The following is a 24,317-nucleotide window of genomic DNA, read 5'->3' on the forward strand; positions in this document are numbered from 1 at the left end:
CAGCCACCCAAGTGGCTGGAGGCTCGGTAAGCGCTCCTTTCATTTCACACAATTTCAGAGATTCTGTGATTGTTTTAGTACTCTGTCAATATTTTCTAAGTGTTTTTCTTTTCTTTTTGGACCTCTTCTAATAGGGTCAGGAGTGTTTCCTTACAAAAAAAAGGTCTTTGTGTTTCATGTGTTAAAATGTGCCCACTAGAGAGTGCTTTGTCAGATTTTCCTGTCTTTATAGTTCTTACTTTTAACCTTATTCTTTTTTCTCACCATTTATTTTTTATCTTCTGCAAACCAAATGGGGAAAAGACTTATTCTTTTGTCATCTTCAAACTTCTGCCAAAACACCGAAGACAAGCACTTCTCCTATGGCTGAATTTCCATGTCCTGTCTCGACTCTTCCACACGCACTTATTCCGATTAGATGCACAGCCACCTTGTCAAGTTGTCTGCTGTTCACAATTTGGGAACAGCAGAACTAAATGCCATTGTCTGCTTAGAACTGTGTACTCTGTGTTTAGACTTCTTAAATTTATGTGTGCATTGACCTGTCATTTTAGGTTGGCTGATTTTGTGTCGAAGTGTATATATTTGCTATAACCGCCCACCTGTTTCTCTCTACGGTGCCCCTCCGGTGTTTTCCAGATGGTGTTGCATGGTGGATCGAAATCTGACAGTATGATTCTACACAACTGTTTCTTAAGGACATGACTTTCAGATACTGTTCATACTCTGCAGACAGGTTTTCAGGTCTGGCACTTTTTTGTCTTCAACCTTTCTTAAAATTTTTTAAAGGCACTCTGCACACCATGCTGAGATATGCCATCTTCTTGGCTAATAGCTCATTTGGAATAATATTTTTGGAGAAAAAGTATTACTTTTTGTCTCTCAAACTGTTATGTTAGGCAGTTTTCATAGATTCAGCTGGAGAAAAGGAAATAAATTATGTTCCTTTTTGATAGGCTGCTAGTAATAAAATACCTAAAGATAAAGCATATTTGATTCATAGGTCAGTGTTTAACAAACAAAAATCTTCTATAAATGGTGATATACAAGGACTGGCCTGAAAATGAGTGAAAAGGCACCCAATCTCCAAAAAACAGAAAACCTACCAGAATCTCAGATGAGGAAATACAGCATTTGGTGGTCTATATGGATTCTAGCCCTGGTGTTTATAATAATTGTTTTTCCATCCATCCAGCTTCTTCCACTTATCCGGGGTCGGGTCGCAAGGGCAGCAGCCCAAGCAGAGAAGCCCAGACCTCCCTCTCTCCAGCCACCTCCTCCAGCTTGTCCGGGGCAACACCAAGGCGTTCCCAGGCCAGCTGAGAGATATAATCTCTGGGTCTGCCCCGGAGCCTCCTCCCGGTGGGACATGGCCGGAACACCTCACCCAGGAGGCATCCTTGTCAGATGCCCGAACCAACTCAACTGGCTCCTTTCGATGTGAAGGAGCAGCGGCTCTACTCTGAGCCCCTTTCAGATGGCCAAACTTGTCACCCTATCTCTAAGGAAGGCCAGCCACCCTTCAGAGGAAGCTCATTTCTGCCGCTTGTATCCACGATCTCATTCTTTCGGTCACTACCCACAGCTCGTGACCATAGGTGAGGACAAGGACATAGATCGAGTGGTAAATTGAGAGCTTTGCGTTTACACTTCATCATGACAGACTGGTACAGTGTCCTCATCACTGCAGCTGCAGCACCAATCTGTTGATCTCCACAGCTCTTGACTGCCTGATTGCCACATCTAAATTCCATACGAGCATTAGTGGGGTTGGACAACACACCCCAGGGCCAAATCTTTCTGAACATTTGGCTGCTGAGTTGTGTGTTAGTGGGTGGGTACTGTGATTAGTCTTGTTTTTGGCTTTAGTGGATGTGTTTTTCTGGAAGTAATCTGTTTCAGTTTGGGGGGTACCCTAGATAACCCTTGAGGCATTGTCAGACATTAACTTTGAAGTCCCCAGAGTTTCACAAGCTGTGATTCCCACTTGGTTAGAGTGAATTGTATTTTCTAAATTGTGTGTTATTTTCTTCTTTTATCATCTGGCCCTGGAGAAACCAACTTTTATTTACTTCCTTTGTGCTTCTGCTACATTTGATGGCTCATCTTTGTTTAGTCTTGTAAATGAAATGGCATTTACTGCCTCACTAAAAGCAGTTCAATAGTCTTTTGTTGTTTCCTTGGATACATCTTTTTGACAACGGGGTGGTTATAATAGACTGCATGCATATATTTTGGTCATGTATGGTATTTTAATGCAGTTCTCTATGCATGAATCTTCCTGTCTGCATTCAGCATTTGCAGATACAACCAGTTAAAGGACTATAACAAAGAGATACTCAACTTTCATACTTTAAAATTTAATCGAAGACTTGTTTCAAGAAAAGTGAAATGACTTTGAATATCTTCAATAAACTTCAGTTCAGCAGTTTTCTTTCCAAGCTCCTTAGACTAGCATGACCTGTATGATTGAGAATCTGTGCAGACATCAAGCCCATATGGAAAATATATATATAAATCTTATAAAGTTTGTATCTGTCTTGTGTGAAACTTGTATGAAAAGCATACAAGAGTGAAAACAGATTAAAGATCCCTTGAAAAATTATATAATGAAACTTGTATGTTTTGGATACTTACCAAAACAATATATGAAAGTAATGAGAAAGTGGCCACTTTCATGAGTAAATCATATAAGTTTTTACTATTTCTTTTCCATAGGGGAAGACTTATTCTGCCATTCAATCATCTCATCTGCACAATGCATGCTCCGGCTTGTGTGTATTCACGGTTCCCAAAAGGAACTGTGCTAAAAATGCACATCTTTACTACAGAAAGAAAAGTTTGTAAACCCTAGTCCCCAAAACATGTTTTGGTTCCTGCAGCTAAGTTTGCTTGACAGTGGAACAAAACTATCCAGAAACATATAATATTCTTCTACAATAGGTGTGTTATTGTTGTGGTGCTAAAGCTACAATTCCTACACACTGACTACTTTTATAAGTGACTTATGTATGTATGTATGTATGTATATATATGTATATATTGTACTATTCTTAGTTAGCGTATTGTCTGTCTTGTCTTAATGTTGGTTTAAAATGGAGCACTGTAACAAAAAATTATTTCCCCCAGGGATCAATAAAGTATTCTGATTCTGACTCTGATTCTGATACTTCTGCAGCTCAGAGTCGCAGCTCATACTTTTTGAAATCACAGCATTTGCTTGTACTTGTACTTATATAGCATAAATGTGCCTGCTTTGTATGGCTGTGTGTATGTGTGAATACTGTCACCTTGCCCCTAACTTGTTGGACACCTCTTACTGAGATTAGTTTAGGCTAATTATAATTGGAGTCTATTAACAGCAGTGAAGAGAGCGATGTGAGCAGATGGTGTCTCCTTGTTGCTTGATTGGACCTTTTTGTCTGCAGAACAATGATGGGGGGATAAAAAGAAGGAAATCTGAAACAGTCCGCAATCAGTCGATAGCATCTATCTCTGTGGCATGTTTTTCTTCTTCTCCTTTTCACTCAGTTTCCATTTCCCTCTCTCTAACACTCATAAATTCTTATCCTTTTCTATTTACCCACTTCTCGCACAAATCATTCAATGTGCACCCACTCACCCCCTCTTTTCACTCTCTTTAACAACACTTATATTTCTCGCAAACATACTTTTGTCTGTTCAACAGCTGTATACACATATCTTGCTCACCTCTTTCACACTCATGTCCTCTTCTCATTCTCTTAATTGAATTAGCCTGGAAGTCAGACCAGAGCAGGCCCATTACCACCACATAATTACATTCATTTAAACTTCAGCTCAGACTAAACCCTCCGGTTCTCGTGTCTCCCTTTTGACCCCATGACTTTATCTTTTGTACTTTTAGATTTTTTTTCCTTTTGTAATAATTAAATTTCAAACTCCCAGTTTGTTGGCAGGGACTTGTAATGAAATAAGTGCATGTCTGCTTATTTGTTTATTCATGAAGTCTTCATTGTCCATACACTTTTATGCAGAGCTCCAGGTTTGCAAAAACAAATGCTTCACATAACAAGTTATGTATATAGTCAATAATCAATAAAGCATGTAAGGCACAGGATACACTGAGAAGGTTTATTTATTCCACTTAATAATATTTCAGTGGCCTGGCTCAGGTAAGATGAGTTTATCCTACATTAACTTTTATGTCCTGCAGAACAGCAAACACATTAGAATAACGTAAAAATTCCACAACACGAGACAACAGCACAACACAAACTGCAAAAGCTCCATTGTGGAAAGTTCAAAAAAGTTTTTGCAGGGGGAATCTTTGAGAAGGAAATATTGAAACGATGTAAAGTATGGTTAGAATCTGGCAATGGAAGCTGGAGTGGAGAGATGTTGGTTATTGATCTGCGACTTACTTGCCGTGGAGGGGTAAGGCTTGTGTTGCCAAGTGAGGAGTGAGTGGGGTTCTGATCTTGGTCAGAGGGCCCGGCAGCCTCGCCTCTGTCAGTGCACCCCAGGGCAGCTGTGGCTACAATGTAGCTTGCCATCGCCAGTGTGTGAATGTGTGTGTGAATGGGTGGATGACTGAATGTAGTGTGAAGCGCTTTGGGGTCCTCAGGGACTAGAAAAGCGCTATACAAATTCAGGCCATTTACCATTTACCATCTTGTGTTCTAGCAGTCCAGAGAAGTCAGCGGGCAGGAGGACAGGCAGGTGGGTGCAGTAAGCAGATATAAGTCCAGGGAAGCAAGTTGAAGAATGAAGCCGAGAACAGCGTCCAGAGAAAGGAGTTGCGGGTGAGTAGAGTCGTGAATTGACGAGGCTGCTAAAGGCACAAAAAGATCAAGGTAAGGATTTGACATGAGCATAGAAACAAGAAGTTACGAAGCCTGGTTACCATCAAGAGGTAGCTGGCAAACAGGCAAAGAATTGATGGCAACGCTGGTCTTAAGTACCATCCTGCTGATTGCTGCAGATGGAAGACAGGTGGAGAGGTGTAGGTGCGCAATCAGATGCAGAGAAGCAAAACCAGGATGGAAAAAGACTGGACACTGACCCGGATTATGACATTCATGGCCTTGAAGGCCAGAACAGTAAATGATTTCAGATTGTCTGACTTGGGTGAACAATAGAAACAAAGTAAACTTGGAGATGTTCAGCCACAGAGTGGGAAACCTGAGCATGCAGTGCTCTTTTGGTTAAGGTGGGGATTTTATACTGGATCCTAAATACTTCAGGGACCCAGTGGGTCCTGAAGGGTCCAAGTGGGAAGCACAGTCACAAAGGAGGTTAAGGTTTTCAAAATACATATTTAATTGCTTAGGTAGTTAGCTTCTTCCCACTATATCACAGTGCCTGGTGGGGGGATGTGGGTAATTTGAATAGAATTCCAGTTGAAGGAAAAGAAACCCTGATTCAGAGATTGATCAGAAGAAAATACTCCAGTAAACAAAATAGATTTATCATGAAGTAGATGCTTGTGAAATTTGGAAACATGTATTCATCTTACAAGTGTACAACTTTCTAACCATGAGGAGGATTAGACCAAAGACCGTGAAGAAGTTCTTGCAGAAGCCACTTCAGGAGAAAATAAATTAAGAGTGGCAAAACATCAGCTGGTTCAGTGAATTACAGTTTCTGCTGCAGACGGTTCAGTGAACCTGACTCAACAGTTGCTGCAGAAGGATGTGCGCTGCTGCGATGGGATTAACAGCGTGTTTGCCGCTTCAGTGCTGAAAAAAGTCAACATGATTTGAGGGTGAAGTCAAAATTAGCGTAGCTCTGAAGCCAGCATTTTAGCAAAAGTGAGAAAATTTTAAAATTAGTGATAATTAAATGAACTGCAGGTTACGGTTTAACTGTCAGTTTTGTCAAAGCTGATGTTTTCCTCCCGTCCTCATTCATCTAGTCACAGTCGGCCCCCAAGTTAGTCAATTATCAGACTTATGTTACCTTACAGCAATTATCACCCAAATATAAGTGATGTTTTAGTAACAGCAGTCAGGACAATGTGAAATTGGTTGTTTATAATGAAAACCCTGAGGAGAGTAATTGCCTACATTTACAGCCTTTCTTGAATTCACAGAGTTTTGTAGTCAGTTTCCTATTAGTGTCACGTTATCAACTCCCTCACTTCTTTTGTAGCCTTGGTTTTTGCAGCAGCAGACAGCTGTTTAATCTTCTCATGAAGAACATAAAGTTAGCCAGTGACTGGTAAACATAGTGGCGGTGCTAAAAGTTAAGAAAGTGAGTCTGAGACCAAAAAGAGAGCTTACAGATGGCTGCATTCTTCAAATGTCTGGAAACACAACTCTAAATGGACAAAGCTGCTAGGTTTGCCAACCGTCCCTTAAAAAACGGAATCGTCCCGTATTTAGAAACAAAAGTACACGTCCCGTATTGAGCTAATAAGGGACGCACTTTGTCCCGTAATACAGTGAGAATCAAAAGTAGTCTATAACTTTTAATGGAATTAACGCTTTGTTTGAAAACATAATTCCCAGCCCCTCTCCTGCTTTGTGACCAATGAGCTGACAGCACACTTATGACAATTCGAGTATGACAATTCAGATTACCGCTCATCTCATTGGTCGAGGAAAGGTCGCTTGCGGAGAAAATACCGGAAGACAACAGATGACCACAACAAGAAGCATGGCCAACAGGGAAACAAAGCAGCAATGTTTGTTCCCCTCAGAGAAAGGGAAGAATGGGAAAAGGAAAACACCTGGCTGGAAAAAGTTAATATGGGCATGTGCAGTGAATATCAGCGCTATGTGGCCAGAAGTGTGATAATATAACTTATTTTGTGTAATAAACAACTGCAAGGATAGATGATTACAACAAATAGATGACTAATACATAAACGTAATACATAGATGAATAATGATGATGAGTTATGATGCGTAATCATGGGAACAAGCGGGTTTACAAACAGGAGCAGCTGATTAGCATTAGAAAAGCTGAAATAATACCTCAACTGAAGCCAATTGTACTAAATGCACTAAATGTGCACTGTTACAAGAATGTTTTTCTTTCTATTGCTTTCTATTAATTTATATAATTTTAAGTTAAGCAGGACAGAGTTCTTGGAGGGTCCTAGAAAAATGCATACACTATTGGTCTTAGAGCCACAAATCGACCACGCCCAAAAAAGCACTATAAAAAATTTATATATTAATATTTTTTTCCACTTTAAATTAGCCAATCTTTTAGACCTACTTCTCCTTGAAATATTCATGTCAAGTTTTAATTACATTTCGCGGATTTTAACCCTTTATATCCCGGTTTCGTCACATGAGCGCACTGCTTTTTTTGCCCCAAAAAACAAAAAACTTGAATATTTTCCAAAAAAAACATTTGAGGTAATATTCAATTGTTATTATAATTAGGCCTTTGGATGGACTAAAGATTGGCACCAAGAGTCATTTCGATCGCCTTTTATTTTTTTTCCAGGAGCGCATTTCATAAAATGCACACTATCGACCACGCCCAAAAAGTGCAATAAAAATATTAAATATTAATTTTTTTTTTTCACTTTAAATTGGTCAGTCTTTTAAAACTACTTCTCCCTGAAATATTCATATAAAGTTTTAATTATATTTTCGTTGTTTTAACCCTTTAAATTACAAAAAAACGAAAAAAAAAACGAAAAAACTAAATATTTTCCCAAAAAAACATTTGAAGTAATATTTGATTGTTATTATAATTAGGCCTTTAGATGGACTAAAGATTGGCACAAACAGTCATTTCGATCGCCTTTTATTTTTTTTTTCAGGACCAGAAAATGGTCTCCAGGCGGCAAATGCTCCTCCTCTAGCCCGGAATCGGTGCATGCTCCCGGGTTGACTCGCGACGATGACCGGGGCATGTTGCGTCGGACCCCTTTTTCCAACACACACATCCGGTACCACGTCACAACAAATACGTCATTTCCTGTTGATTTAAAAAAAAAAATCCAACCTCAAACGGTCCTGGGGCCGAAAATTGTCCCGCCCGATCAGCGGGCGAAACCGCTGCAGCACGCCGGAAAAGAGGCGTCATTTCCCGCAGGTCTCTTTAAGCAGCCCGCTGTTTTCCAGCCCCGGGTCAAATGTGGAGCAAGGGCGCCACCCGGTGGACAAATAAAAAAATTACAACTCCAAGGCCAGTACTGCAAGCGGAAGCGGAAGCATTACCGATCGAGATCGATTTGACCGTATTTTTTTTGCCGTGAAAAATAGCGTTTATAATGGGTTTCAATGGGGCACAAATCGACCCTAGGATCAATAGCGTAAGTTTATCGCTAGCTTAGCCCCTGAAGCTAATTTCCGGAAGTCATACTGAAATTTTAACAGTAAATGTGACCAAACTTTTTTTTTGCAGACTTTCGCTATATTCCATTCAACACTGTGCAAATGGCAGGTAATCAAAATTTGAAAATAGCCACAAATCGACCCAAGACCCTCCAGGGGTTTTAAAGAAAGATTTACTTATATTTTCAAAAGTTAAGCATGACAGGCTTCTGTTTAAGAAAGAGACCTGTTTTACTGTGTTAATGTTGTGATTTTGAGCTAAAAATAAATGGCTAAATGATCATTTGTTTCCCATATGGTCATATCACAAAGAATAGAATATGCATCTACTTAAATCAACTTCAAGTCAAATGGTTAAAAAAATAATTTCACACACAAAAAAAGAGCTAGAAAATTCACCACACTGGGAAGGGTGAAGACAACTGGGTCGCCCAGCCCTGGCCACGAGGTGTCCCTTATTTATTTTTCCAGGGAGTTGGCAACCCTAGAAGCTGCTGTGTAGCTATATGCTAATCCATTCAGTCCAGATATACAATGCTAAACATGCTAATTAGACCAGCTGTCATTAAAGCAAGAAAAAACAAATATTTGAGAAATCTGTTCAACAACAAATTTGGGTGTAAAAGTTTGAGCCAACATAGTTGACCTCTCTGAGAAGTCTGAAATTCATTATTATAATACTCAACAACTGATCCACTGGCTCTACAATGTAGCGGTTCATACATCTGTATGGTAAGTGGAAGAACACTGGTTCACTTCTAGATGGAGCTAGAAGGCACTTTGGCGTTGTGTCAGAAATAGTGTCTAATGTCAATGACAAGGGGACAGTGGCTTTTTATTCAAGCACTAAAAAATTCTGTTCAGGACCTGTCATTACCTGCTTTCACATCTACTCTTGTTCTACTTTCTACAGTCTTTGTCATATGGACTTGTTCCTCATTGCAGTGTGCTCCAAGTCCCCCCCGTTAGCAAGACACAGCAGTTTCCTAGAGTTTGTTGTGGCATAAATTCACACATTAGCCGTACCTACAGCTGAGAAGCAGAATTCATGCTCAGTCTAACTCTTAACTACTTGGTTCAAAAATGTCACTTGTCCTCTGCCAGACTGCATTTATAGAAACATACCACATTTTCCACCAGGTATTTTTTAGTATAATTCAGCTGTTAGAGCAAAATGACAGAGAAGAGCAACCTCTTATGCAGCTATCCCACACAAATAGCTCCCCTCTTGTCTTTTCTCTGCATCCTACATGCTTCCACTCCACTGCACATCTTTCTCTTCCTGGGTCCTCCTCTCTACTTTAAAAATAGCATTGTTGGCTTTAAGAGAGCAACTGATTACACCAAGAGGAAAAATTAGCATTACTCTATATCAGTAGTACGCATGTAATGGGATAGCATTGGAATAGCTATACATTATATGCATTATAAGGAAACAGCTTGGACTTCCTTAATTTTTGGTTATTTTTGCCTTGTCTTTCAACAGCTGTAATATTTACCAAAAGTATCTAATCTGGCATACAAACCATGGGTTATATTCCTTTACATCAAAATACAATTTTTTATAAATAGTATTTTTATTCATTTTGAATTATATTGATCATTTTACATATAAAATCTTAATTTCCAGAGAGACTTCTATTGTGTTGGAGGTGAGGGATAATTCAACAAAGACTCATACAGACACAACAAATAATAGTTTTATTTTAAAATGTACTTAATAACCCTGAATTAGCATAAAAATAAAGCAAAAAAGATAGATAGATAGATAGACTACTTAAAGGGGTCTTGTCAGTTTATTAGGACAATCAGTTGGACCTTTAATGCTCAAAAAAAAAAAACCAAAGTGCAGGAATCTAGCCTAAGCTAAGTTTTACTAATGTACTCCATCCATTTCAAAATATAATTAAAGTTAATTATTTGTGTATGGTGGCCAAAATTAAGGCCGAAGGCATCCTCCAGTTTGGAAAAAGGCTGCTGCAGACTGATGGCAATTTGGTTTTATAGGAAATTTGCTTGATTAAAAAAATACAATTAAGTTAAAAGGAACAATGGGAATGCAATTTTTGCAATTTCCTGTGAAAACCTCACATTTATAAATGTCAATTTTTTAATATTGTATATTATTGTCTACTTACCTCTAATGTAATTTAAAAAGACACACAAAAAAAACAATGAATCAGAAACTTAAAGGCTATAAAACAATTTGTTTCTTACCAGAAGTGACAAGAAGTAAATGCAGCATTTTGGCAAAAGATTTCTTTTTCAGATGAGAGATTTTTGAAGGTGTTTGTTTCTCTCATGTATTCAGCTATAGGCAGGGCTTAGCTGGAAACAGGCTCCACATCTGCACCAATCAGGATTTAGCTCCATTTTAAACAAAATGTGACACCTTCTTGTTGCATTGCTTGTTGCTGCCAAGCCGCTGCAAATCAAGAGTTATTGTTACAACACAAACACAAAAAGGATGAGGTCGAGATTTTTAATTTTGAAAAAAAGGGGAAGGACTTTTTTTCTTGGTTGAATAATTAGTCAAAAATGAATTCAGAGGTTATTTAAAATTCAACTTTAAGCTTTTTTATTTTAGTGTTTGTAATATTATGATTGCTGAGAGTGCGTAAATTGAACCCTGCGTGCTCTGCACGAGGAATGTTAATGCCTGGATGAAATATGTTCCCACTCTCCTTGACATCTGGGCATCTGTTGAAGGGGGAGCAACTGGATATATGCCAATATAAAAATGACTTTCCAGATTGTTAAACATTACAACCCTCTTTTAGAACTGTGTTAGGATGTGTGAATTATCTAAAGATTGTGTTTTATGAATTAGTGAAGCAAAATCTAAAACAAAGTACTTCCAGTAAGTCACCAGCTCATTTCCTCTCTGATTCTTTGGGGTAATATATCTTACAGAAAGGTGACTTTGAACTCCACCTAATTCCATTACCGCACAGCGAAAGGAAAAATGACGTCAGGCAGATACTCTTGCATAAAACACTGTTAGACTGAATCCACACAGCACTTATACAGGAGACTGAAATCATAAGAGTAAGTGAGAGACAGCTTGCACATTTATTTGCTGCCAGATGGGAGCGACATAAAGACAAGAATTAAGACAAAAAGAGCTATGCATAATTACAACCTTGACATTGTACTGCTATAAAATACTACAAACAGCTGGTATGTAATTCACCTTCTGGACAATAGCTATTATTCAAATGGCCAAACCGGCAATCATTTCTGCTCTGGGAAGGTTACTACTACTACAACAACAACAGCATCATCTGCAGTTTGTCGTATTCCAGAAAGGAACACATTTTATCCATCCTTGGCATGTTCTCTTTGTTCTTTGTTTGATATTCATAGAAAAGAGCCAAGTTTCCTCTTTATCGAGTGGATCGGATTCCTTTGTCCCCACAGATTGTTGACTTTACTTGGACTGGACAGCCTGAGAGCTATTGAGTGTTCCAAGTGTCAGCTCAGAGTGTCAGTCTGAGTGTCAGCCTGAGCGCACTCTTATTTTTCTGCAAGTTTAAGTAAGTTGTCACTGGCTCCATGGCTGAGCTGACAATTACTAACAGTTCACATTAATGGGATTGACCCTCTCCAGGCAGGCGTTGCAAATTTGCAACAGTTAAAAACAAACAACCTGATTACCCCACATATGTTATGAGTTTTTTTTACTCAGAAGTACCACTGCAGGACTTGGTTGTGCATTAGCAACAAAAAGTTTAATTTGAGCCTGTCATTGTGAAAAAGCAGTTATTTTTTATTTTTATGCCTTTTATTTTAGGGCAGGGCAGGGATAGCTCAGTAGGTAGAGTGGTGGCCCCATGATCGGAAGGTCGGGGGTTCGATTCCCCTGAACAGCCACCCTGAGGTACCCCTGAGCAAGGTACCGTCCCTACACACTGCTCCCCGGGCGCTCAGTGGCTGCCCACTGCTTCACTGAGTGAATGGGTTAAATGCAGAGAGGGATTTTCCCCACGGGGACCAATAAAGTACACTTTCTTCTTTATGCCCATGCAAAAATTTAGTCTTAAGAAGCAAATTACTTAAGCAACAGAGAGACACTAATCCGTGATATATTCTCCTGCTGCTTCACACGTTTCTATGCAGATGTGCTGACAATGAGAATGCTGAATAGTCACCATGATATGTTGTGATTCGTGCCCAACTTGTGCTTGTGACAGTACCCCTCTATTCATATATGTGAACGGTGTCTAGTGTTTGGCTGTGGCTTCTGACTTGAATAGCTCAGTAGGTAGACTGGTCGCCCCGTGATCGGAAGGTCAGTTATTTGAATCCACCGAATGGCTACCCTGAGGTACCCCTGAGCAAGGTAACGTCCCAACACACTGATCCCCGGTGCGCCTGCTTAATGGCTGCCCATTGCCTCACTGAGTGAATGGGTCAAATGCAGAGAGACTAATTTCCCCACGGGGACCGATAAAGTATACATTACTATTATTTGTTGGTTGTTTCAGAGTGTAATCAGCAGCAGGATGTGTATAGATCACACTGTATTTAAAAAATTGTTTAGTTTGGAAGTGCAAACCTGGGTGTTCATCACACTTTATTTCTATTTCAATAAATGTTCTGCTATATTTTATTGGGGCTGAACATGGAAGCCCTGCTTTGGAACAATTTCATTTTGTGACAAATGGTAATTTCATTTTCATTTGTCACGGTCCCAATGGCCTTGAGGTGTGGACCTGAGGTCTGTCTCTCTGTGTGCATGAAAAGTGGGGGGGGGGGAACTAACCAGTTTCTTCCACAAGCAGGTCCGTCTTCAATAACTGGCAGTATTTAAATCTGGTTCTTGACACAGTGTTAACTTTTGTCATGTGTGAATCTTGTTTGATGTGCTTGCTGTATTACTAACCTGGGTAGCAGCCAGACTCACTCTCCCTTGCATGCTCTGTAAAATATATCCACTCTGGACATCGAGATCTATTCTGTATTGGGGAAGGAGGACAAAGACCTGAGCTTGTAAGCAAAGACAAAGCAACTTTTTACTCACCTGAATTTCTAGACTTAGCTAAAGTTCAAGAAGACTCACCTGTTTAAGTTATAAGTTACTTGGACATGTGCGTAGTGAAAACTCCAAGTGATGCATACACTACAGTGCCAAAAGGCTTCAAAAACATATGAACTTGAGTGGCATCCCATTCTTAATCCATAGGGTTTCGTATGATGTTGGTCCACCCCTTGCAGCTTTAACTCTTGACTTGAACTCTTCTGAGAAGGCTTTTCCACAAGGTTTAGGAGTGTTTATGGGAATCTTTGACCATTCTTCCAGAAGTACATTTGTGAGCTCAGACACTGATGTTTGAATCAGAATCAGAATCAGAATCAGAAAGGGGTTTATTGCCAAATGTTGAGCAGGTTTACAACATTAGGAAATTGCTGCGGTGCTTCAGTGCAAACATACTGTCATAAATTGCGATTAAATAGACATGAAAAAATAAAAGTAGGAATAAGAATTAAAAGTGCTACGTAGAAAGATATGTGCATGAGATATATACATGAGAATAAGAATTAAAAGTGCTGCGTAGAAAGATATATATACATGAGTGCAGGTGGTGATCAGTGCCAAACATGGAATGATGCAGTGAACACAGCGTAGGGTCATGTGTTAGTGGTGGGAACAGTCATACGGTTATTGTTCATGTGTCCAACAGCAGAGGGGAAGAAACTGTTCTTATGGCGAGAGGTTCTGGTGCGAATGGACCGGAGCCTCCTGCCTGAGGGGAGCAGGTCAAACAGACTGTGTCCAGGGTGAGAAGGGTCAGCTGAGATCCGAGCTGCACGCCGCAATGTCCTGGAGGTGTACAGGTCCTGCAGAGATGGGAGTCTGCAGCCAATCACCTTCTCAGCAGAGCGCACAACACGCTGCAGTCTCTGTTTGTCCCTGATAGTGGCTCCAGCGTACCACACGGTGATGGAGGAGGTGAGGATGGACTCGATGATTGCAGTGTAGAACTGCATCATCGTCCGTGTTGGCAGGTTGAATTTCTTCAGCTGCCTCAGGAAGTACATCCTCTGCTGGGCTTTCTTGATGACGGAGGTGATGGTGGGCTCCCACTTCAGGTCCTGGGTGATGGTGGTACCCAGGAAGCGGAATGAGTCCACAGAGGTGATGGGGGTGTCAGTCAGGATGATGGGGGGGAGTGGGGCTGTGTGCTTCCTGAAGTCCACAATAATCTCCACTGTCTTCTGGGCATTCAGCACCAGGTTGTTGTGGCTGCACCAGGACACCAGACGTTCAACCTCCCTCCTGTAGGCAGACTCATCCCCGTCCGAGATGAGCCCAATAACGGTGGTGTCATCTGCAAACTTGATTAGCTTGACAGACTGGTGGGTGGAGGTGCAGCAGTTGGTGTACAGGGAGAAGAGCAGAGGAGAAAGAACACAGCCCTGAGGGGAGCCGGTGCTGATGGTCCGGGAGTCCGAGACATTCTTTCCCAGCCTCACGTGCTGCTTCCTGTCCGTCAGGAAGTCAGTGATCCACCGGCAGATGGGATCAGGCACATTCATCTGGGAAAGCTTGCCTCGGAGATGGTCTGGAAGGATGGTGTTGAAGGCAGAGCTGAAGTCCACAAACAGGATCCTGGCGTAGGTTCCTGGGGAGTCCAGATGCTGCAGGATGAAGTGTAGGGCCATGTTGATGGCGTCGTCTACAGACCTGTTGGCTCTGTATGCAAACTGCAGGGGGTCCAGGAGGGGGGCCGTGAGGGTCTTGAGATGGGAGAGAACTAGGCGCTCAAATGACTTCATGACCACAGATGTCAGAGCCACGGGTCTGTAGTCATTTAGTCCAGTGATCCTAGGTTTCTTGGGGACAGGGATTATGGTAGAGGACTTGAAGCAGGCAGGCACATGACATGCCTGCAGTGAGGAGTTGAAAATGCCAGAAAACACTGGGGCCAGCTCGTTTGCACAGTGTCTGAGGGTGGCAGGAGACACACCGTCTGGGCCGGGAGCTTTTCGAGCATTCAATTGAACAAGAATGCCTAGCTCCCATTTTCAGCTCTAATTCCTCCAAAAGGTGAATTGGAGCCCAAAGGTCCAAAAGCTGCCCACTGCATCCTTATCATGTATATATGCTGTCATGGTAGCACTTTATATTCCAAGAAGGTAATAATATGGAAACAGCAATTTATTACTGTTTAATTACCAAAGTAATCTCCAAGTAATAGCCAAGCAATTATCTATCAACGGTTGTTATAGCTGAGTAATATTATACTGAAATTTATGTAACTGGGTAATAACATGCTGGGAAATAAAAAGAATGGGAAAAAATGTTTAGGGCCAAATATTAACAATATAGTAATAGGAAACGTGTAATAATAAGGTTATATTGGTTTATGCCTTAACATATTAGGATTTCTTTACTGTATTATAATGCTGTAATCAATTCTACTTGATGTTCACAAAATCATTCTTTATTTGAAGGTAATGATGTAAATATTATGTTATGTGTTACTGCCTGGAAACATATGTGGTAGTTTTTGTAATAACCTGGAATCAGAACTGCAAATTGCAAAACTGTATCATTCTAATATGGAATTAGATAAAAACATCTACACAAAAACTACCACATGTCACATAACCCATTGCATAATGTTAATGCATCAACCATTATAAATTAATATGAGGGTACTATTACAAGACATGGTACAAATTTCTAATTCACAGATATTACCATTTTATTAACATCAGGTTATCATAATATTTCTAAAGTAACACTACGTGGTTTTGCCCCATACTTTTGTTTTTACATTACAGTGCTTAGTTGCTGGCCTGTTATTACCCAGTTACATATATTTAAATGTAATATTACTAGATCACCGTTAATTTTAGATCAATACTTGTATATTACTTTAGTAATTAAATGTTAATAACTTGCTGTCCTCATGTTATTTTCATCCTTTTTCCCACCTTGCAGTCCTACTATTGCCACATTTTTACTGAGCTGTAACAAAAAACTACTCTCTCTATTCTCTTCCCAGTCGTTTGCTATAGTTTTATGCTCAGTGTGATGGTTTAGGTTTAGATTACTAAAAGTCATTAGAATTCATTCCCTGCCAACCCTTTATATTTAAACTGCATGGGTAACTCAGCAGAAACTTTTTGGTATGCTTTTACACATTTAAATTGAAACTGGGAGCAATCAAGGTCGTCTTGTCATTTATCATTCTAATTTATAAAAGTGTGCCTTTTGAGTTCCCTTTGGGTGAAACGTATGCACTAAATAAATCTGCTCAGTGGCTTTTCATTAAATTACACCTACATGTTCTGCCTTTAAAGCAGCTCCTGTTTAATTTAGCAACGCCAGTAAGCAGAGATTCAGATGAGAAAAGTGAACCAAAGTTAAATAATGAGGGAGCACAAAATAACATAATATTGGAGAGATGATAGAAATATCATGCCAAGATAATTTATACGGGAAAAACAAAATTGCAGTACAACATGAAGAGGACACTCTTACACAGAAAAGTAGAATTAGAAGGCTTTACACACACGGGATCACAAAGTATGAATTTAAAAAGAAAGTAAAAATGGCTCAAGTTTTAGACTCTGCAGTTAAATGGACATCACTGGTGACAGCAGCTCTTTATCACACTGACCCAAGTCAGCATGATCCTCTTTTAATGCACCGACAATTTTTATTCAGTCATTAATCACAACGATTCAAAGCAGGCTTCAACCCATCAAACAGCCACTGATACTGCAGCGGCACGAATGTAACAAAGCTGGAGCATAAATCTATGCTGCTAAAATTACTTCTACTGTTGAAGCTTCAGCATGATTGTATGAGTAAACTCTGTGTCTATTAGTGCTTTTGCAAAAGCAACACTTTTCTTTTAATCAAATCAAATTTAATATGCACTTCCAATGCCTCTTTGACCATGGCAATGAATTGTCTGTTTTCTTAATTAATCTTCCTCAGTAAAGCACTGTATGTTTACATCACAGTGCTTTATGGATATACTTCCTGTTTTAGGTATAAGTTTCCAATCTCAGTGTTGTTCTTGCACTGTTTTGAAAACACAAATGTTGGGCTTTCCAGATTTGTGGCATTGCAACTAAATCAGGTGACTACCTAAATGCAAAAAGAAATGGTTTTGCTGACAAGCCGTTTTAAAAGGAGGTATCAAGTTAAGTTTTCATTCCGTTTTGCTCACTCCATCAAAAAGTATTTGACTGTTTTCAGTGAACAATAAGAAAAAGACTGCAGTCAGCAGTGTTCCTATTTAGCCAGTTTCAGCAAGGTAATTCCCAGCACAGCCTTGGAGAGCAACATTATCCAAAATATTCACCCTCTCTATACAGACTCAAGATGGGAGTGAATCAGACTCAAAGGACTCTCAGAAACATAAGAATTATCAATCCAAAAATGTGTCCACACATGTGTTTCCAATTTCTTTTAAAGGATCACAGATGAGGACTAGCTAGCACTAAGATCAGTGATTGTCAACACTGTCACCCCATCACTGCTTTCTATCATTTTAAAATTACAGTTTATTCTAAAGCTTGTTTTAACAGGACAGAATTGTTAGCATTTCAACGTGGCAGCAGTAAAACTCCTCTGAATGTCATTCTTAGTTCTTAATTTGAAACTGTATACGTTTTCATTAAGTGATCATGCATTTTAGATCAACCAGTGTCAAATCAAGGAAAAATGTGTTTTTCCGTCTGCACAGACTAGTTTGCAGTATGGACCTTTCTTGTACTCAGTGTTAATTAATACTAAATTCATTTGATAACTGTCTTTGTTAGATATTAGATTTTTATGATACAGAAATAGATGCTTATAAAATAAATCCTAATAGTTCTAACATCTTCTTGCCATATACGCTTAAATAATTTTATTATTAAGGCTGTTATGTTTTCGTGTCTTATGTAAAACAGGGGATGATATCTATGATATGGAAACTTCAAAGTATGGTACTGTATAAATGAAGATTAGGCCAAGATTGCAAACCCAATGGGAAAGATTTATCTTTGCAATCTGCCAACTAGTCAGTCGATGCAGACAGCACAGTGATGTAGAGAAACTATTTTGTGCAAAGAGGATAAAAGCCTCTGTCCTGTTTTGATGAGAAGGATAAAAGCTATTTGGCACTTTTGAGCTCTACACAATAATGCGGTAGACTGCAAAACTAATTTTGACCTAAACATGAAGCGCAACTCTATCTGTACTTGTATACGCAAAGCAAATAAGTGCACAGAGTAGTATTTACAACATAAACTGTACCTGATGAAAATTATATGTCCAACTATACATTAATACATTCTTTTTTTATGTTAGAGGAGCCTGCAGAGGAAACTGTCAGATACAGACTTGGTTTGCAATTAGATCTCTGACATCTTTTTAAAAATTCACCCAGATAACAGTGCTTTGAGGCCAAATAATTTTGTACTGGTGTGACCTGAGACATACCCCATGAAACTAATGCAAGTGAATATTAAAGAAAACTTGATTAATTTGAGAGTTACTTACAAGATTGCAACCATAGCGGGAACAAGAATGGGATGCCAAGGAGATCAAAAAGAGCTTGCTGGGAAAAGACTGGAGTCAGAAGAATAATTACTGGTGATAGATAAGCACATGCTAATTGAAAACAGGAGAAGTCTGACCGGCTATGAGTGAGATATGTCAGGAAAGGTAGGTTGATCGTGTAGCTGGTATGAAACAGTTATGACTGTGACTCAGGAGGACAAGCAGGTCATCAACTAATTGGAAAGTAGCTGGTTTAAACCTTTGCTATTAAAGTCAAGTGCCTTCCGGTAAGTAGCTGAAGCAAGGGGTTGCCTTCAGTTTTTTATGCTGGTGTACTGTAATACTATGACGTAAAGTACTAAAATAAAAGGGAGCTACTGTTCCCTTTTCAAAATCTAAAATTAATAGCAATGCATCGAAAATTTGACCATTTGTTCAAAAGTACATTGATGAGGTCAGACACTGATGTCGGGTGAGAAGGCCTAGCTCACAATCTCCACTCTAAGTCATCCAAAAGGTGTTCTGTCAGGTTGAGGTCGGGACTCTGTGCAGGCCAGTCAAGTTCTTCCACACCAAACTGGCTCATCCATGTCTTTCTGGACTGTGCTTTGTGCACTGGTGAGCCGTAATGTTGGCGCAGGAAGGGGCTATCCCCAAACTGTTCCCACAAGGTTGGGAGCATGAAATTGTCCAAAATGTTTTCTTAAATAACCCCACACCATAATCCCCCCTCCACTAAAACTCATCTATCAGATTGCCAGACGCAGAAGTGTGATTCGCCACTCTAGAGATCATGTCGCCAGTGCTCTACAATGCATTGGCAGTTTGCTTTATACCACTGTATTGGACATTTTGCATTGCACTTGGTGATGTAAGGCTCAGATGCAGCTGCTCGGCCATGGAAACCCATTCCACGAAGCTCTATAGCGCTGTTCTTGAGCCAATCTGAAGGCCACATGAAGCTTGGAGGTCTGTAATGATTGATTCTGTAGAAGAATCGCTTATTTGTTGATTCACACATCACCAGCTGCTAGCATCTCTTTCCCAGGTGCCTTTGAGGCTGGTTGTAGTCGGCAGTGTATTTGTTGTTTCCACCTTTGTTGTGTTTTGTGTAGCACATGAAAAGGGAGCTACAAGAGGTCAAACTAAATTTGACTCACTTTCAGACATTTCTGGGCTTGTGTGTTATAAACACAAGCAAACACAAACACATGGCACCACTATATAACTAATATTTCGATATGTCACATAAAAATAATTGGTATGATATGACCCAGCCATTCGGAAGCCAGCTATCACTCATGCCAGTATTATATATAATGAATTAATGACTACCAGTGGGTTCATGTGGGTCTAAGTAAGGTATCTGTTATTATCGGGAGTGAATGCTCTGCCTGTACATACATCTAGATTTGTTGTGACCACAAAAACAATTGATATCCTTCAATGCAAGAAGCATTAGCACAGCATTTTGCTTTAAAGTTGTGTTTTTTTTAAACCACATTTTCTCTGCCATCGTTCTTTCGATACCTGGCAACATGCTGCACCAATATATTTTCTTCATCTGTCACAATAAACTCAGCCGAGTTATACTTCTTTGGCTTTATTCTCCACATTCTGCTCCACAGTGCAATTCTTTTCCATCAGCAGCGAGGCTAAAGGTGAAGGATAACGTCACAGCTTTATAGTCCTTTGTTGCCTCATCTGCAGCTGCAGTTTGCAGCAGATTCAAGGCTGTGAAGTTGTAAGCAGCACGGCATCTTCGTGTAGCAGTTGTCTTTTCTTTACAACTGTGACAGCTTTGCAGAGCAACAGCAGTAAAACAGCAAGACAACACAATTAAAGCGATTAAATCTCCCGCGTTCTGAAATGAAACCGACGTGACAACAAAAAAACGGTTCCAGCAAACCCCCTTTATCAACCTTGGCAGTATGATAGCTGGCACGAAAAGTTCTTATCAGATACTGTAACATTTCTCTTGAGCTTCTTTTAAATAGCTTGAAAGAAATATGTTTTTACAATTAAAAAAATAAAACAAAGACCAAACTGCAGTTGCCATTTGCTGCAAAATGTGCTGCATTCATTGTCATCAGTCATATTCACACATAACACTTTTAAGGCCATTCAGTTTCCTTTATTGCCATGTGGTGGAGAGACTATGAACCGGGAGAACACTGTTTCCAGCTGCACAGCGGCCTATTAGAGCAAGGCGGTTCACTTTAGTTTGTAGTGTGCGTTTAATGGAGCCCTCTGTGTATAATAATGTCTGGTGCATCTCCCTCAATTGCAAAATGACTATAGGGACAATAGAGATGAGGAGAGTGACGTGACACTGAGCACAAAAAGAAAAGGGGAGGGGTTAGAGAGAAGATGGAAAAATATTAGGCTGCAGTTATGTCTCCAGCTGCTTATTAACCTTGTAACACTCCGAAGGAATAATCTGTTTTGAGACAGCAAAAGAACAATAGACGCTATCACCAGTGGTGGCATCCAGTACAAATTTCTAATACTGCATAAAAAAGCAGAAATGGGATCAATCTCTCTATATAACACCTTACTTTCAAGTGTTAACTTGATACAAGTGATTTTTTCTGTGTTGTTCCTCATTATCCTTTGGTGATCTTGTGGCATATGTGGTCAGTTTCTGTCATGTTCGACTGTCTTCCCGACTTCGCACTGCTTATTTTTAGCAAAATGAATCACTCCACGCACAAAGCTTCACAGACAACAATGTAGCGAGGCTTGATTTAAAGTATGGCTGCTTTACATCAGGGTTAGACAGAGAAATACACAGATAGGAAGAAGAAGAGCAACTTAAAAGTGAAAAAAAAGAGGCAAGAGGGGAAGACGGAGGCAGAGGCGGAGAAGAGGAGAGCAGAGTGAAACTAGACAGTGTGACGCCGTAAAGCAGGTGAAACGGAGGAGATAAAGAGAGAAGGACAGAGGGAGACAGCAATAGTCTTTGCCACATACCTAAACAGGAAACTAACAACTGGTGGATAATGGAGGAAGGGTCACTGGAATCACCTGCTTTGTTGGCCACTGTTTTCCTATTTTTAAATGTTTGTTCATTTGGGTGTTTTGTTTTTTTTACCATTTTCCTTTAACAGAACTGCATACCATGGTTCTGTATCTTTGATCTAGTGCTTTGACTTATTTTAATCGGAGGTTTAATGTTTTAGAGCTTCAGTCTTTAGTTCTTATTATTCTTCTACTCTGGATTCTCTGTGCATTTTTAATAATTGTTTTGTATTTACTTCTCTGTGTGTTTCAGTTTAATTGGGCCTTTTCTAGCGTTCCATTTTATATTGTTGTTAAGTCTTCGTCTCAGTGTTAGGTGTTTCCTGTTTTATTTTGACAGTTTAGCTGTCCTGACTCTTTACCTTGATAATGTTCAGTTGTGTTTTGCTGGTGTTTCCTATCTTAAATATTGTCTAATGTGATTTTATAGACTCAGTTTCCTTGTTGTTCCTTATTAGAGTCTTTGTTCCACTCTTGTTTGCCTTGCCTATATTATTTGAGCATACATGTGTTATTTATTTATTTATTGTTTCTTATTTATCTTTCAGTTTTGAATTATTTTCTTGGACTTTAGAGTCTTGCATTTGGGTCTTCTTCCTGCTACATCTGACACTGTCACCTGTCACACGCATTTTAACGGAGATACATTGTGCTCCTTTCCAACTCCTAATTATAGTTTAAGAATTTGCAAGACAAGGGTTGCATAATCCACAGTTTGGCTCCTTGTTTTTTTTTTTTATGTTAAGCATTAGTGTAACCCTTAGTCTGAAAGAAACCGTGAGAAATTGTGTATGATGGTGATTATAATATAATTTAATCAAATGTGTAAAGACTCACCACTAGATCTCATGGCTGTCAAAGTAAGAGCATTTCCAAATGTACAATGTGAAGACTAATTGGGGGTGAGGTGGGAGGGCTTCCATTAGCTGGGGAGCATAAAGATCGGCCTCTTAAGCTGTGGAAAAAGGCTACAGTGGTTGATTACAGATGTATCCTGTTCCAGAGTGATGGCGTATCAGGGTAAGAAGAGAGATGGATGAAGTGATACACCCATCACGCCTAATGGATACCATACAAGCCTGTGGGGGCAGTGGTTTTATTTGGTTCAGTTGGTCTAGGTTCAGCAAAGGTATGTGCTCAATAAATGAGGCCACCTGACTGTGTGAATATACTGTATGAGCAGGTTTTTCGAGAAATGGATGGTTTAATTTCCTGATGGTGTGGGCATATTCCTGACAGAGGCAGGATTCATCAGGCTTAAACAGTAAAAGAGCCAACACAAGACATCATTTTCACGCATGGATTGACCAGAGACTTTGTGATGTGATGGAGAAACCTTTCCCATCAACATGGTGAAAAAGAACAAAATCATTACAACTTCTCAAAACATCATCGTCATGTAACACATGGGTAGGCAACTCCAGGCCTTAAGGGCCGGTGTCCTGCAGGTTTTAGATCTCACCTTGGGTCAACACACCTGAATCAAATGATTAGTTCATTACCAGGCCTCTGGAGAACTTCAAGACATGTTGAGGAGAGGATTTAGCCATTTAAATCAGCTGTGTTGGATCATGGACACATTGTGGTGGAGTTTCCCACCACAATTTAACATAATGTGTTATATTAGTGTTAGATACTGAAATTTCAAAGGTTAACCTCATCAAAAATGCTTTCACTGGAGATCTGGTGGAGTATGTGTGGGAATAGCACACAAACAGTGGAACTGAATGATAATTCAGACAAGGAGTTTTTAAAAGGGATTTGTGTACATATCTGCTTGTTGTGACTGGTTGCCAGTTTTCACCCCAGGAGCAGAGATGTTGCTTGATGATATGCATATCAGATCTGCTCCATAATTATTATTATTTGTATTCATTTTATGGAAACTTTGTAAATATAGAAAACAAGGAAAATGGAGCTAAATGTCAAGAGGTTAATATTTATGAGTACATTTCTAATTAACTACATAACTGCCATATTAAAAGTCATAAGTGTTGCAGTAAGGCTAATGGGAAAGGCAGCTATGAATCACTGCCATTTGCACAGATAGATGGATGAAGGCAATTATTTTGTCCTTTTGAGGATTTTTGTCCTTGAAGATCCGTCTGTTAGTGTGTGTCTTCTTGTTTTGCCGCCAGCATGCATTTAATTTTCAGGGAAAAGAAGCATTTTTTTTTCCTGTCAGTAAATAATCTTCTAATGCTCAAGGCATAGTTGAAATCAAAGTTTAGGATCCAAATAAGGGTTTTGTTTGAGAGTACTGTAACAGCCACTATGGTGTGGTGTCCCTTTAAGACACCCAAGTCGAGGGTTGATGGTGTCATCAGTTTGTGCCACTGCTCTCTGCTCTCTCTCTCTGTGATGGTGTGGACATGTGCTTGCACGCTAGTACATGAGGAGGGACGGATTTTATGTTTTACCTCTCCAGACACCTTTGTTTGCAACGTTATGGGTTGTACGAACCCTGTGCGCTATGTTTGTTAAGCTGCAGCCGTTCAACCGGGCTT

The sequence above is a fragment of the Maylandia zebra genome, linkage group LG3, assembly GCF_041146795.1.
Source record: "Maylandia zebra isolate NMK-2024a linkage group LG3, Mzebra_GT3a, whole genome shotgun sequence".
In the NCBI taxonomy this organism is placed as follows: domain Eukaryota; kingdom Metazoa; phylum Chordata; class Actinopteri; order Cichliformes; family Cichlidae; genus Maylandia; species Maylandia zebra.